The sequence below is a fragment of the Prunus mume genome, linkage group LG6, assembly GCF_029339155.1.
Source record: "Prunus mume cultivar Tortuosa linkage group LG6, ASM2933915v1, whole genome shotgun sequence".
Taxonomy (NCBI): Eukaryota; Viridiplantae; Streptophyta; class Magnoliopsida; order Rosales; family Rosaceae; genus Prunus; species Prunus mume.
This window is the reverse complement of record NC_142703.1, coordinates 4,162,223-4,178,223: the sequence shown is the minus strand read 5'-3', so window position 1 is coordinate 4,178,223 and position 16,001 is coordinate 4,162,223. Positions and strand designations below refer to the sequence as shown.

The window sequence follows — 16,001 nt, the reverse complement described above, 5'->3', positions numbered from 1 at the left end:
CCACATCCTTCTCTTTTGAGGATGCAAAACACATAATCAAAAGAAAATTTTTGTATAGCGGCCATCAGAAATTGAAGCGAGTTCATGATTTAGCTAAAGTCAGGAAAAAAAAAATGGACCCGCCTAGACCGCCTAGGCGGCCACCTAGCACCTAGGCCGATTTTTCCAACAACCAAACTAAACAAAAGCACAGTTTATAGGTTTTTAGCTCTAATTATGAACATCATTACCGAATTTAACATTACAGAACAAAATCCACCACATGTTCTAGATTTATGGGCATCATAGATTTTCCAAAATAAGCCAAATATAAAGATAATTTAGTTAAAACTACAAGTAATCTGAATGCATTCCACTAAAAAGCAGGAGGCAGAGTAATTGAAGACTAAGCTTAGTGAAAAGAAAAACCTTGGGTTGAAGAAACTATCCCACCAGCCAGTGCAGGGCTTTAGGCTCGACTGGAACCAAGCTTAAGTTTTTCTTCAATTTTCCTATCTTTCTTGCTTTTCTTTGCTTTCTTGGGAGACGCCATGATAGCTCAAATGAGGAATTGCCCACCTCTTTTTTGGCCTTGAACTTGAAGACTTTGATGGGAAGTGATTCGGTGAAGCGAGCCAGGCAGGGAGGGAAATATAAAGCGTATAGCCATTTTTGGCCTTTTTTTTTTAAATTAAAAAAAGTATAGCCGAACGGCTTTACCATTTAAATAGTATAATATATTTAACCGTGGAAGACCTGAAGAGGAAGGCGAAGATTACTGAAAAGAGCAAAAAGAGCAAAGGTATTGAAGTTGAAAACGTGAAGGGGCAGTTGGAAGAAGCTGACGAGGCCATCACTAAGTTGTAATATATCTCCGCAGTCAATTCTTATATTGTGAAGTAAACAACACACCAAGATGATGTTAGAATTCATAGTTTCAGTAATTAGTTTTTGAATATTTTGGATGTTTGGGAGGAAGGAAGAAATCACAGAGAGAGTATGAAGAAGAGAACGTTGCTCTGAAATAGAAAAATGGAGATGACTATTCATTTCTACTCCACTAGCCAATATATCGTTAGCAGAGAGAGAGAGAAGTGAGATGCTTCTCTAACGGATTTACATCAAAATTGAATCCTAGCCATTGCTTCTATCATCCCATGAGATGCTTACATTTGTCACTAGCTACCACTTAAGTCCTAGACTAGAAAGAGAGTCCACTTGGGACTATGATCCAATGGCTCACATTACAAACAGAAATTAAAACATATAAAATGAAATTAAAACAAACTTTGCGACTTTGGCTCCAAGGTTTTCAGCTCAAGGCTTACCATCAACAGATGATGCTCGGAAGCTTATGCTTATCGGGTCTCCTCATGACCTTGTTAAGGATTCTCCAAGTGCCCTTTAACTGCGAGAATGTCGTTACTGCAAGTGACCTTATAGCCCCATGCATGGCATCAGAAATGGAAGCTGGGAGGCCATTGCTTTCATAAGGAGTTATGAACCAGGGAAGCAGAGGATAGCCAACCCCACCAACTAAGCATTCTCTAATCTCTACTCCTCTAGATAAAGTTTTAACATTTTCATTCAAACGTCGTCCACCTTCACAGAGCTTGAAAAACCCTGAACACTTTAAAAGTCTAGACACCGTCATGCCCCCAGGGCAACCAATTACAATGTGAAGAAACCTCATCTCATGGTCAACATTCCCTGCAACAAGAGCATGCTGTAGTTGTCCTCCAGGTCACACCAATCGTCTGATGTTTGAACGGTAGGAAGGGTCATAATGATGAGTGTACCATCTATGGCTCCACAACAATTGGGCAATCCAAAGGCTTCTTCAAGTTTGGACTTTATTTCTTCCATTCTGTTGGAACCAAGCCACTTGAGATGGTGCTTGGCACGTTCTTCCAATGCTTCAATGAATCTCCAAGCCACCTGAGAAACTATGGACTGGCCTACCCCGAAGGCAACTCCCATTGATACTTGAGACCCATGGCTATACCCTTATTATACTTATTTTTTTACGCGTATCGCCGGCCGGCTATACTGTATTTTATTTATTTTAAATTTTTTAAAGCTTATAGCCGAACGGCTATATTATTTTATTATTTTTATTATTTTTTACGAGTATAGCCGATCGGCTATACTAATTTTTATTTTGTTTTAACGAGTATATCCGCGCGGCTTTTAACGAGTATAGCCGCACCGCTATACTTTTAAAATATATATTTAGAGTATAGCCGGTCGGCCGTACTTGTTAAAATATTCGAATATATTTAAGTAGTATAGCCGCCCGGCTATACGGTTATTTCTCCAACAACCAAAAGAAGGGGCAAAACGCCTCTCTCTGTCTGTCTCGTGTGTCTCTCTTTAAACGTCGAACAAGAAGAAGGAAGTCTTAGCCCTCCTCATGCTGTGAGTCTGTAACTGTTGGCTTGGATTCATTGAACTTGTTTGAAATTGAAACCAACCAAGACAAAAGTGAAGGGACATATACAAAGAACATAGAGAGTAGAGGGAAACCTCAGCTGTGCAAATTGCAAGCAAGAAAAGAAGAATGGAATTGGAGGGAAGGTGACCACTTTCCATAAACATATGGGGTCCACGCCATCTTTCTTTGATCTCTTCTCTGCACGCATAAAACTAATACCAGTTTTTTTATGTCCCCACTTTGACCAGACAACACACTATGCTGCTGCAGATAGAAAGAATTAAATGGTTCCATTTGTCTCCTTCTCTAACTTCTAACTTGTAAGTTGTAAGTTGTTGTTCATGGGATGGGATCAATTACCTCTTACCTCCATCAGCAACAAAAGGGCATCTGCACTGCAGCCTAGCTAGCTTTGTTTTCACTTCCAAGAGCCCTCTATCTTATCATCTCAAAGAGTTCAGTTAAATCTAGCAGAGCCAGAGAGACTACATCAACTAGTTTAAAATGGACCACTGAGAGAAGGCCAAATCTAGGGGCCAGCTTGCTGGGTTAGGTGTGATTTGGATCTACTCATTTAAATGACCTATTTTATTGTAAGCCAACATCTTCAATAAACTAATTACCAAAAATAGACATCTTCAATAAACTAATCATTAGAGGTGTACTTTTGTGTCAGCAGGGGATCTTTGTCTTCTGATTTCACTTCTTTTTCCATCTTTCTTTCTCTCCTAGGTTATAATGACCTTCCCTCAGTGGAGACCCAAAAAATGAGATGTTTCTCTTGGGCTCAGTTAAGTCCCACCTTACCTCCTCTATTTAATTATTGTTTTATCTCTCTTTTGCCAGTAACTAATTAATTAAAAGGCTAAAACTAGTTGAAGCTGTCTCCCTCTTCATTCCAGAATTGGAACAATATGCTTCTTTTGACATCATCAAAGCCATAAGGATGATGCAATAGTTAATATAAGTTATAACTACAAATCCTCTCTCTCTCTCTCTCTCTCTCTCTCTCTCTTTTGAAGCAAGTTATAGGATCACCTTTTCAGAGCTACACATATCTCCCAATCGGCTCCATTATCCCAGTACTAGCTAGAACTATAACTATATACACATATATAGCTTGTCTCTAGTTCTGAAGAAAAATGGGCAATTGTTTTGTTCTCTCCAGGCAGGAGAAAGTTTTGAGGGTTGTGAAGACAGATGGGAAAGTTTTAGAATTCAGGGCACCAACTTTTGTTAAGGACATGTTGATGAACTTTTCGGGCTCTGGTATTAGTGTATCAAAGCAAGCCTCAGAGCTTCTCCCTCCTAATTACAAACGAAGCTTAGGAAGGTTTACTATATTATTCCTCTTCTGGGTGATGCGAGCAGTTATTATTTCATATGTGGATGTTACAGAAAAGGACAGGGCTGCTACAAGAAGGATTAAGATCTTCATAACAAAGCAACACTTCAAGAGCTATTGACAAAGAAAATACAGTCAGGAGGTTCTTTCACTGTGGCTTGAAGCAGAAATCATCTTTACCCCAACCAAGACCACCAGGAATTATAAATCTCTCATTCCCTCTTCATTTGCTTCCCAATTCTCACTCTCTCAACAACAGAAACACAGTTTTCTATCTCTTCCTTTTATTTCACACGAAACAAACCCCTCATTTCTTACGCCTTTCCTTATTTTATGTCACCTTTCCTCCTTCTCACACACTATATACATGTCACCTTTGCTCCTTCGCACCAGCAAGTCTGTCTGCATTTGGAAAAAAAATTAAGGACACGACCTCGGCGCCCAAACCCGCCGACCCCGCCCAGCCGCCTAGGCGCTAGCGTTTTGAGAAGCGGTTGGCATATAGTGAGTGACACGAACTACGGTGTACATGTGCAAAAAGACGTGGAAAGCCACATCTTGCCATTGTTGGAGGTGATGAATTTAACGAGGCATCCGAAGGAGGTCACAGTGTATGATATTGATGGTGATGAGTACCTATACATGTCACCTTTGCCGCCGCACCAGCAAGCTTCGTCTGTCTTCATTTGGAAAAAAAGGGACACGACCCACCCGCCGGCGCCGGACCCGCCAGAAGGCCTAGATCTTCCCAGCCGCCTAGGCGCCGCCTAGATCCTCTCAGCCGCCTAGATCCTCCCAGCCGCCTAGGCGCCGCCTAGATCCTCCAAGGCCGTCTAGGCCCCTAACTCCCGGTATCGGTGTCCTCCCTCCCAGCGCCTAGGCGATATTTCGAACACAGCACAAAACCGAACGGGCTTGCTCTGTGCCCTCGACGTTCGTAGTGATGAGTTCGAGTCCAATCGCGAATTTTAAACTGTATAGCCGATCGGCTATACTATTTTTAGAAAAATTAAGGACATACCCGGTATAGCCGCCTGCTGTGCTATTTTGAAAATAAAATTAGGAAAAACCTAGCATAGACTCGTGGAAATACTATTTTTAAAATAAATTTGTAAAAACCCGAGTATAGCCGCACGGCTATACTATTTTCCATAAAATATAAACCACCATTCTAACCTTTCTACGAGAATGGATTCATCTTCATATGATTCTTTGGATCTACCATATGAACCACCTTTGGCTATGATTTTATCTCTTATTGTTCCTTCTTTTTGTATAAAATTTGGATTTTATAACTATTGTGCACGAATTATAATAATTTGAGAAAATTTTGATAAATCACATCAACATGTCATGTGGACATGTACACAAGGAACAAAATAACTTCTCAAGTGAGTCAGTGAATTACTAAAGTATTTTCATGATCACAAATTTATTGATTCAATTTAGCACTCCGGACATAAATTAGTTTTCGTAAGGCTCCATTAACATAATATTTTAAACGTATAGCCGTGAAATATCATAATTTGAATTTCTCTTTTTTAATTACTTTATTTAGTAGTTATGTTTTAATCATTATTTACTCAGTGAATAATTAGTATTTAAGTATTTTATTAAAGAAAAAAATTAAAAAAAAACCAATACTATTTATTAAGTAATATATTTATGAAGTTAATTAAAATATTTAATACTAATTATTCACAAAATAAATAATGATTAAAACATAATTACTAATGAAAGTAATTGAATAAGGCTAAGATTTTATTGAATTACTAAAAAAAAAAAATTTAAAAATGTACTGACCTAAAGATACTAAGTTTATACTTATTATTTTAAAAAACCTCTCTGACGAACTTTCGTCGGCACAGGTCTATCTCGATGCTATTTTGCCGGATTAGACCTCTCCCGACGACATTTTGTCGGCATAGGAAACTTTCCTCGAGAGAGGTCTAATCCGGCAAATAGATTAGTTTCTTTGCTTTTATTTTTTGCCCAACTTCTTTAATTTAATATATATCTCTTTAAGTAATATCTTAGCCTTTTCTAATTACTTCAATTAGTAATTATTTTATTATTCGAATACAGACACACCGCTATACCGTTTAAATATTCAAATCTATTTAGGAAATATGACAAAGGGCACCTAAAAAGATGACCAACATCATTATATCACTTCTCATACACATGCAACACACAAACAAGGCATAAATTTTCTCTAATCCCTAAGCGCCCACAGAGGAACAAAGTTAGAACGTAAATGCATACCATGTCTAATTGATTCATTATCTCAAGGCTCACCTTTGCTACAGAGAAATCCAGATTTTTATAGTTATATTTAAAGAGTATAGCCGATCGGCTATACGCGTAAAAAAGAATATTTTAACAGCCTAGCCGCTCGGCCGCTCGGCCACTCGGGTATACTCTATAAACAGAATATTTAAAAGTACAACTGTGCGGCTATAAGCCATAAACAGAATATTTTAAAAGAGAGTATAGCCGCCTGGCTATACGCCATAAATAGAGCATTTAAGAAGATATCATCGCCACTCGGCTATTCCGTTTTTTAAGAAGTTCATAAAACAATTCGGGACCCTTCCTTGATATGTAGTTGAAGCGACGAATGTCCAGATCAATCTCGAAGTAGTTAGGACCCTGCGTGTGAGAGAGCTTGATAAAGTCAAACAACATGGTTTTTCTGTTTCATCTTCTTAACACTCAGCAACATAAATGTTCATTGTTTACCTTGTAAAAATTGTGTTGGGGGCATGAAAGAATTGGTTTGTCATTATATGCATGTACAAGCTTCTTCTCAGCAGAACTCCGATCGATATCCTCAAGATTTACCACCCGAGCCAAGATCTTTAGTCTTTCTCTAAAAGGTACAGTGGAGTCCTTTGCAAATCCTTTAACTTTTATTGTCTCATTGTCAACCATTTTCTAAAAGCATCATTCAAATATATCAACAGACTGAGTATTCCAATTGAACATGAGATCACATTTCCATCAGAATAAAGTACATGCCTATCCAAATGGATGAAGTTGCATACAAAATGAAGTTACCTTGATAATGTCCTGGAATTGAGGAGGGATGTCTTTATCAAAATTCTCAGAAACTTTGAAATACATTACAAGACTCATCCCCTCTCCATCACTATCACCAAGAAACATTGCAGCAGGATAAGTAGGCAACTGCAGCAAGGCGTAGAGCAATATCATTAGATATTGACCAAATATAACAAAACAAAACATAACAAGATAAATCAATTCTGAAAAAATACCATGTATGTTTACAATGAACACTTCCCATTTGCTTTCACTTTGGGAAGCTCAGGATGCTGGGCAATGTGATGTATGTTTTTGGGGCATACTGACACATCAACACCTATTGGAGTATATGGACTGTAGTTCGGAGCAGTTGACTTTCGTTATCTCTAGATGGTAGACCAACAGAAAATAATATTATCATTAGCAAGGCAGAACAGAGTAATTAGTTGCAAATGTCTAAATTAAGTTAAGGTTGGTCTTGACAAAAGAAAAAACCAAAGTCATACTTGAAATAGTTCTCGCCACGGAATTTAAAAGTTGAGGGTGGAATCTCAGACCAAGATCCTGAAGTCGGCTTCTCTACTCTACAACATGGAATGATATATCTTGGTCTAGGCCGATACATAAACCTTTTTGATTGACCTGTGGATATATCATTGAAATGTTCAGTAATATACATGTACATCAATCCAAATATTCTAAGTTTTCTTTCTATTCAAAGAAAATTGAATTATTTGAATGCTTACATTGTTCAATGGTTTCTTCTGCATCACAAGATCTCCTTTTAAAAGAAAGTATGAAAACGGCCCATGGCTTTCTCTGGGACTTGTGGAACCAAACTCTGTGCACTTAGAATCTTATCGTTGAAACTTACGGAAGGTACCAATTGAGATATGCCGGATTTCAGGGCATTGTCTTGAATTTTTTCATTAGAATCACGTCCATCCTCTGTAAGTCCTTTAAAGCTTCCATAAGAGTCATCTAATATATTCTTCCTCTTACTGCAAACTTCATCAGCCTTCCCTAAGTAAAAAAGCTCATAGCCCTGACTATTAATAAGCGAAAACCAATTTGATTCCTTGCGCTCATCTTTGTCTGTGATTTTATGTGATTTACCTCCATCAATTTTCATATAGCTTTGTTATTCTTCGTACTTACACCCGTTATCAACAAAGCTAGCAGATCTTTCACTGAAGTACTTGGCCACTTGAGATATTCCGAACTGGATTGCTTGCTAATGGAAAACCATCTGTAGAATAAGAGAAGAAAATTAAGAAAACAAAACAAAATCCTTTTCCAATAAGTAGCTCAAGAAAAATTACTTCAGTAGTAATGACGTTTTGCAATCAAACAAGACCACAAGGCTTTCATTCTGTAATATGTAGTTACAGGCTGATGGCCAATACCTCCATGTATACTGATAAAGTCATCTTCCGAGTCAGACTCCAGAATACTCACCGAGTCAAACCAAGCTTCCTCTTGGAAAATTACTGCAAATGAATAACTTTAAAAATATGAGATTCAAGAGCTATGAATTTTCTTGTCCGCACTATTGGTTGAAATTAAAAGATCGTTGAAATATGAGGAAAGAAAGCACACACCATTCGAATCATATTGTTGTGGTGTCATTGCAGCTGGGTGAGATGGAATGTTGAATTAGAAACCTTAGATCTTCTGTGAGTAGTTGTTGCACCATTCTCAAAGTCCACGTGAACAAACTCATTGACAGCATAGTCACTCACGCGACCTCCTGCATCACTATTTATTTTCTTGAAACTGGTATTTCTTTTCTTGGTACCATCTGAGGCGGAGCAGGTTGCCTTTCTATGGCGTTTGATGACCCGCTGAGAGTGTTTTTTCCGTGGTTTAATTATTTTGGATGGGGTTGACATGCAACCAGCTGTTGTAGCTTTTAAATCATGCAAGTCCCAACTACAACGATGCCTTCATCAAGTCCTCTCCAACCTGTGTGCCTACAAATGAAACAAAATACATCAGAGAAAGATTAAAGGATTTCTGGAAAGCAGTTTCTATGATCACAAATAATCATGAGAATGCAATCAATTCTTTCATCATGAGACTGTTTCAGTAATTTATGGCTCAAACGCTAGAACAGTTAACCAACTTAACACTTGGAAATTATTAGAATCAAACGGATGACACACAGAGTTCTCTATGTTTAATGAGTGTGGTGACACTATCAGAAAGCACCTTGGTTAGAAGCGACTGGTAACTTGAAGCACTACACTAGTTATTCAATCAATTTGTAGATGAAAATTTGTGCAATCATCATAAAAATCAAATGTCTGATTCAAACCTTCTCAAACAAAGTGGGATGTCTCTTTCCCAGTCCCATAGATAAGCCACTTATCTATCATAAGCCCCAAATCTTTAGTTCTGACTCACTAGAACATAAACATGACCAGAAAACAAAAAGATAGTACAACCACCTCAAGAACAACTCAACAAAACCTTAGTCCCTGTACTTGCTATTATCTATCTTAAGCCCCAAATCTTTAGTTCTTACTTTGGTTTAATTAATTAGTACCTTTCTCTTAAGTAGTTGGTATTTGCAAAGTAAATGGGAGCATCAATCTCAAGTATGAGAATTTGAGAATTCCAGGAACATTGCTTGCGTTGGGATACTGCTCAACATTTCTGTAAACCATGGAATTCGAAAGGTTTCCTCGAACAAAAGTCCTTGGCCTTGCCACAAACAAAAGTACCCTGATCACAGATATTGCAACCTACACAGAAGAAAAAAGAAATATTAGTTCTAATGCATAGTTGATATAGTGTTACTGTCACACACAATAATGATACGTACCGCTAAGACTAATCCAATTTCAACGCTGCCAAAAACGAAGTCGATACAGGCACTCAGGCAGACGACAAAGTCAAACTTGTCAACCTTCCAAAGGTGAATTGCGGCTTCATAGACTATGACAACAAGCAAAGCCCGACTATGTGTTTCAATGTCTGTATATTCTCCAAGTCTGATTCAGTCAGGATTTCCAACTACTCATCCAACTTAGGCCAACTCAGATTCCTAACAATTACATACTACTTTTACATGCTAAAATCTCTATTGCCTCCTCTAGTAATAACTTTTCGACCACATCTTTCTCTTTTCAGGATGCAAAACACATAATCAAAAGCAAATTTTTGTATAGTGGCCATCAGAAATTGAAGCGAGTTCATAATTTAGCTAAAGTCAGGAAAAAAAAAAGGACACCCGCCTAGCGCCTAGGCCCATTTTTCCAACAGCCTAACTGAACAAAAGCACAGTTTATAGGTTTTGAGCTCTAATTATGAACATCATTACCGAATTTAACATTACAGAACAAAATCCACCACCTGTTCTAGATTTCTGTGCATCATAGATTTTCCAAAATAAGCAAAATATAAAGATAATTTAGTTAAAACTACAAGTAATCTGAATGCATTCCACTAAAAAGCAGGAAGCAGAGTAATTGAAGACTGAGCTTAGTGAAAAGAAAAACCTTGGGTTGAAGAAACTATCCCACCAGCCAGAGTCTGGGGCTTCAGGCTCGACTAGAACCAAGCTTAAGTTTTTCTTCAATATTCCTATCTTTCTTGCTTTTCTTTGATTTCTTGGGAGACGCCATGAGGGCTCAAATGAGGAATTGCCCACCTCTATTTTGGCCTTGAACTTGAAGACTTTGATGGGAAATGATTCGGCGAAGCGAGCCAGGCAGGGAGGGAAATATAAAGCTCTTATTGCCATTTTTGGCCTCTTTTTTTTCAATAAATAGTATAGCCGTATTATGCTATGAAAATGATTTTTAAATGGTATGTCCGCACGGCTGTACTCTTTAAATATAATATATTTAGAAGGTGTAGCCGGCCGGCTATACCAGCATTCTGTCATCTCTTTGAAGGAGTGTACTGATAGAATTCATACTAGAATGAAAAAGGTCTATAGGTATTGAGAAAAACAATGTCTATATTTCTATTAATATTAATAATAGGTTACAATCAATGTATCAGACAATGAAAGCATGCGGCTCTTGTCATATGGTACTTGAGGAGTACATCAAAAGACACAAATATTGAACAAGAGCAGTAATTAAAATGAATGGCTAGACATCTCATAAGACCACTCACCCATCTTGGTCCCAAGATCGAATTATACAATGTAAACAGAGCGCAAAAGTACAGATTGAAGTGAAAGACACTCGTATCTAACCTCTAAATGGAAACGTCCATTTGAGAGTGGTTCACCCCTACATAAATAATAAATTTTTTTCTTTAAAAGGAGGAAGCATGGTAGCGGAGTTTACAAATGACATTCTGCACACTAGAAAATTAAGTAGGAAAGGAGGAGGATGAAAGATCTACTTGGTAATTTCCACTTCACAAGAAAAATCAGCTATTGAACCTGTCGAAGAATCAATGATAACCTACAAAATTAAAAAAACAAGCAAAAATCAGTGAAACTTATACTTTGGGTCAAACTTTATATGCCTTAAGAAAGTTAAAAGGGAAAGAAAGGGACCAAGTGACACTAATCTACCATTCCCATTTGACGGTTGCCTTCCATTATCCTCCTTACCCGTTGTTTAAGTGACAAGGTACAAGCAAAAATCTATGAATATTCAATAAAAACAACAAAACACATGGATCACAAAAGCCTATTGTAGAATCGTCGATGACCGGGCTGCCACTATCATGTGTGTGGGGAAACATTCCTTATTCTTTCTTTTCGACAAGTAAAACTACAACAAAAGTCCCTTAAGAGAAACCATAGTTTTAGACTTGTTGTGTATGATGGGATCTCAGGCTTTATAAACGTGCGTTAAATCCCCGTATTTTAGTTAGGACTTGATTAAGGGTCTCAAAACGTTGTATTCTACATGGATTTCCTCTTAGCATAACTGTTTCTCCTTATAGACTTCCTCTCAGTAGGAAGAACAACTGTAAGTAGAAGTTCCTATTATACAGGACTTCCTTTAAGGGAGTGTAATTGGGGAGTATGGTAGTGGAGTCTTTAAGTCCTCTTGCATTTTCTGCTTGGTTGGCTTTACATGGACGGTTTTTAACCATCGACCAATTACAAAGAAGAGGCTTGCAATTGGTGAACCAGTGTGTCTTGTGTTGGTCTGCCATGAAATCAATAGACCACTTGTTAGAATGTTGTCTTTTATAACAACAAAAATCTATTTTACTTTTGATTTGGTCGAAAGAGTTTCACCAATTCTAACATTAATTTGAAATTAAATCGAATTGGATCCTTCCGGTAAACAAATTACTCAATTTCTTCCTGGTTTCCCGACATTTTCGCAGCAACCAAACAAGACTTACCGAAATGTAGTAATCCACGTCACCAGGCACGTAGGTGCCGAACCCGGAGGACGAAGGCTTTGCCTCGGCAGACATTGAGAGAGCCCAACCAATCAAATCAATGCAGCAACTGAAACTGAAGAAGAAAAAAAAAATTGAAGCTTGAGTTGAGAGAGAGCCTAAAGACTGAGTTTTTGATGCTTGGAAACGCTTATAAAGAAGCAAAATGGTTGTGTCTAGCTTCGTGTTCGTTTCTCTATCCCTTCATTTCACTCGCGGACAAGATTCCTCTATGAGTTTCGTGTTCATTGGGAACATATTTAAAGCGTATAGCCGGTCGGCTATACCTTTATTATCATCGAATATATTACAGCAGTATAGCCGCTCGGCTATACCGTTAAAATATTTGAATATATAACAACCCAATAGGATTTAGTAGGAGAAGCATCCAAAGATGAATCTGTTGTATTGTGGCGGTAGCCGGCCCAAACCAAAAGAATGGGGCAAAACCTCTCTATCTGTCTGTCTCTGGTGTCTCTTTAAAAGTCAAACAAGAAGCAGCAAAGTCTTAGCCCTCCGCATGCTGTGAGTCTGTGACTGTTGGCTTGGATTCATTGAACTTGGTTGAAATTGAAAACCAACCATGACAAAAGTGAAAGGACGTATACATAGAACATAGAGAGCAGAGGGAAGCCTCAGCTGTGCAAATTGCAAGCAAGAAAAGAAGATTGGAATTGGAGAGAAGGTGACCACTTTTCATAAACATAAGGTGCTTTTCTGTCAGCAGGGGATCTTTGTCTTCTGATTTCACTTCTTTTTCCATCTTTCTTTCTCTCCAAAGCCATAAGGATGATGCATATATTACCTCCAAAATAAGGTGTACAAAATTTCAACCAAAATTTTCTTTGAATCTGTTGAAGAAGATTTCATTGGCCCGTACTATTACCTCCTCCTCAATATCAAACTCATTCACATAGTCTAAAGTAGCGTCCACCCTACAGTGCTATTCCACTTGTACAGTTCAAATATTTAAATAAATAAAAAAATTTATAGGCATGTAGTCAAAATATTAGACAGTAACATTAGGCTTCTAATACACAGAGGTTCCTCAGCACCCGAGAGAGGCAAAGCAGAAAGGCATGGGTTTAGCAATCATCTTCACATTCACTATGCACAGAGGTTCCTCAGCACCCGAGAGAGGCAAAGCTTCCCATCTTATACTATTGCTCTGTCTCTCTTCTCTTATTTTAATCTCTCCTCTCTTATTTTGCTCTCTCCGTGAAATTACAACATGGCAACCCGTTCGTACAATTCTCTATCTGTATTTTTATCTGTAAATTTGAATGCGTTTGTTTTTCTTCTTTGTGAAAATTTGGTTTTGTTTTGTTGATTGTACAGCGGTGGCAAGATCCTTTCTTCAGGTGGCAGCGACAGAAGAGGTTGCTTCCCCTCTCAGAGTTGTTCAGATCGAAGGAATCTCCATGATTCTCCTCTTTTCTCCGTTTTGCTGCTTGTAAATTTTTGGAAAACTATGGATGCCTAAGTTGATTATAACTATGGACACGACCCGCCCAGGCCACCTAGATCCTCCCAGCCGCCTAGATCCTTTGCCGCCTAGATCCTTCAGCCGCCTAGGTGCCGCCTCGATCCTCCCGGGCCGCCTAGGCGCCGCCTAGATCCTGCCTAGATCCTTCAAGGCCGCCAAGACGCCGCCTAGATCCTTCCAGGCCGCCTAGGCGCCGCCTAACTCCCTGGCGTCGGTGTCCTCCCATCTAGTGCCTTGGCGATTTTTCAACACCTGCTCGAAACTGAACGGGCTTGCTCAGTGCCCTAGACGCGTTAAATGCAGACGAGTTCGAGTCCTCTATCCGTGGCTACCATGGCGTCCAATTTACGTACGTTTCTGATTTTGCAATTTTTTTTTTTGTTTACATGGGAAAGGATTATCAGAGCTAAACCCTGGATATATTAAAGAGTATAGCCGCACGGCTAAGCCAACCATCTTGCCATTTCCAATAGGAAATGCAAGACAATCACTCGAGCAATAATTATGACAATAGCAACTTTGGACACTCTCACAAGTATATTTTTCTTAAATGGTGTTGAGAAGAAGTGTTGATCAATGCTTGAAGCTCCCTTTAAGAACCTTTGAGTAGAAAATATAAGGGGTTCTTCGATCTAGGTCCAAAATGATTAGCTGTCATTGAGTTTAGTCCATGCGTTTTTGGTTTTAGATGTAAGTCCTTTGACTTTCCTTACCTTTTTGTTGTGTCGATTTACCCATTGGGGTAAATAAAGAAAACACATTAAAAATCTAAATTTAATGCATTATTTCATCGAAATTGGATTTCAGAATTTAAATTTTCAATTCATTCCTTGGTAATATTTACCCAATACGTAGATATAATTTAATTTAATTCATGACAGTAAAAATCCACATATTATACCAATTATTCAGGCAAGCACCCACATGAAATTATGTACCTAGCATGCAGGTAAAGAGTTATTATTAGCAATGGAAAAAGCTTAGTGATAAATCATGTTAGCTATAAGTCAGGAACATAAATTAAAAGACTACCTATAAGTTAGGAACATAAATAAGAAGACCACCTATAATTTAGATACAAAAATAGACAAATAAAAATTGTATGCTACCTATGAAAAAACATGGTACATATATGTTGTCAAAAATATGAAAAATACATATATATATATATATATATATATATATATACCTATGCAATAGGCAATAGAACTATATACTTACACCATATGATAATATATCTACAACAGTATGTAATATACCTCTACCATGGTTTCCCGACATTTTCTCTGCAACCAAACAAGAGAAACCACACTCACCAAAATGTAGTCGTCCGCGTCACCAGGCACATAGGTGCCGAACTCGGAGGACAAAGGCTTTGCCTTGACATTGAGAGAACCCAACCAATCAATCAAGAATCAAATCAAGAAAAAAATTGAAGCTTGAGTTGAGAGAGAGCCTCAAGACCGAGTTTTTGATACTTGGAAACGCTTATAGAGAAGCAAAATGGTTGTGTCTGCAAGTGCAAGCTTCGTGTTCGTTTCTCTTTCCCATCATTTCACTCGCAGACAACATTCCTATGTGAGTTTTAGGAACATATTTAAAGAGTATAACCGCGCGGCTATACTTTTGAATATATTAAAGAAGCATAGCCTTGCGGCTAACCGTTAAAATATTTGAATATATTTAAGGAGTATAGCCGCTCCGCTATACTGTTATTTGTCCAACAACCCGCTAGGATTTAGGAGGAGAAGCATCCAAAGCTGAATCTCTTTTTGTCTGGCGGTAGCCGGCCCAAACCAAAATAAAGGGGCAAAACGTCTCTATCTGTCTATGTCTTTGCCCTCCGCATGCTGTGAGTCTGTGACTGTTGGCTTGGATTAATTGAACTTGTTTGAAATTGAAACCAACCATGACAAAAGTGAAAGGATATACATAGAACATAGAGAGTAGAGGGAAGCCTCAGCTGTGCAAATTGCAAGCAAGAAAAGAAGATTGGAATTTGAGAGAAGGTGACCACTTTTCTCTGCACTCCTAAAACTAATACCAGTTTTTTTATGTCCCCATTTTGACCAGACAACACACCATGCTGCTGCAGATAAAACGAATTAAATGGTTCCATTTGTCTCCTTCTCTAAGGGATGGGATCAATTACCTCTTTCCTCCATCAGCAACAAAAGGGTATCTGCACTGCAGCCTAACTAGCTTTGCTTTCACTTCCAAGAGCCCTCTATCTTATCTCTCACAGAGTTCAGTTAAATCTAGCCGAGCCAGAGAGACTACATCAACTAGTTTATAATGGACCACTGAGAGAAGGCCAAATCTAGGGGCCAGCTTGCTGGGCTAGGTGT

The 16,001-nt window shown here is 38.3% G+C and overlaps 2 pseudogenes; both read right to left on the bottom strand.

Annotated features, from left to right (window-relative positions):
- Positions 1-720: 720 nt before the first annotated feature.
- On the bottom strand, positions 721-2,593 carry LOC148915879 (protein ANTAGONIST OF LIKE HETEROCHROMATIN PROTEIN 1 pseudogene; annotated as a pseudogene).
- A 3,691-nt stretch (positions 2,594-6,284) lies between these two features.
- On the bottom strand, positions 6,285-8,695 carry LOC148915878 (uncharacterized; annotated as a pseudogene).
- Between the last annotated feature and the right edge of the window lie 7,306 nt (positions 8,696-16,001).